At 63.1% G+C, this 1,094-nt stretch overlaps 1 protein-coding gene across 1 annotated transcript in view; it reads right to left on the reverse strand.

Annotated features, from left to right (window-relative positions):
* Positions 1-242, reverse strand: part of LOC123047174 (DNA-directed RNA polymerases IV and V subunit 2) — a 9,885-nt gene extending 9,643 nt beyond the window's left edge. Inside the window, exon 1 of the mRNA XM_044470670.1 lies at positions 54-242. The gene's annotated coding sequence lies outside the window, so the exon portion shown is untranslated. The remainder of the gene's footprint in view (positions 1-53) is intronic.
* Positions 243-1,094: the final 852 nt, after the last annotated feature.

The raw sequence follows: 1,094 nt of genomic DNA on the forward strand, positions 1-1,094 counted from the left end.
GGCACGAACGGGAATGTTGGGTGGGAGGGGGGAGCGGCGCTGCCGGGCCGTACCTGCGGCGGGATGGGGCGGAGCGGAGGCGGGGGGCGGAGGAAACCCCGGTGGCCTCGGCTGGACGAGGGGGGGCTCCGGCGGTCGGTGCTCCCGAGGGCGGGTGGCGGTGGAGGGGGGCCTGGCCGGAGACGGAGGGGTTTAAATGGGGGAGAGTGCGCCTGCCGGAGGACGGGGCGGGGGAGTGACTGTCGAGGCCGGTGCGGTGTCAGTGGGGACTGGATTCTGCTGCTGTGCTGTCCGGGGACGGGGAGGGAGGCACGGCGGCCGTCCAGAGTGCGCTCAGCCCCAGATCCGACGGCTGGGGGCGCGGCTCCGCGTGGATCGAGGGCACGGCGCGGATCTTCTGCGCGGACACGCAAGGCTCGTTGCAACGGACGCACAGGTGGCGGCTCAGGTGGTGCCGCGGCCGGACAGGTGTGCAACGGAGGCGCAGCGGCGGTCATGACTAACCCGGTCACGGCGGGTCACGGCCCGTACGGGTTGGGTTGGATCCATCTTCTTCAGCTGGGCTTCATCTTCCTCAACCAACTCAATAAGGTGAGTACTCCAAATAAAAATTACCATAAGTCCCTCAAAAAAAATTACCATAAGAAAAGGTCGGTGCTCTCGCCGGTACACCCCAGCCTTGTGAAACCCTAGCCACCGCAGCCGGCCGGGCGAGTGGAGGGGGCGGGCGCCCCGGACTCTGGTGTCATCGGGGTTTCTTCACCTCCGTCGGCTTGCTTCAGCGGTAGACGAAAGGGGGTGGAATCTCGGGACCTTATTCAGCGGTAGATGATGGCGGCGTGAGATCGGATAGGCTCTGTGAAAACCCTAGCCCTCATCGCCTATATATGATGGGCCGGCTAGGGGTAGCCATTCTCATCTTCTCCCATATATTAGACTCTCCGTAGTCATTCCCATCTCGAAGTGGCTGTTCCCTCAACTGTCGGTGTTGGATCCGGTAAGCGGCGTCATCACGGGTCCTTTGTATTTGGTGGATGCTTCATGTCTTCTCGTATCGGCCGATTATGCTGGTAATGATCCTCTTTTTCCTGCTC

Source organism: Triticum aestivum, chromosome 2B (genome assembly GCF_018294505.1).
Source record: "Triticum aestivum cultivar Chinese Spring chromosome 2B, IWGSC CS RefSeq v2.1, whole genome shotgun sequence".
Classification (NCBI taxonomy): Eukaryota; Viridiplantae; Streptophyta; class Magnoliopsida; order Poales; family Poaceae; genus Triticum; species Triticum aestivum.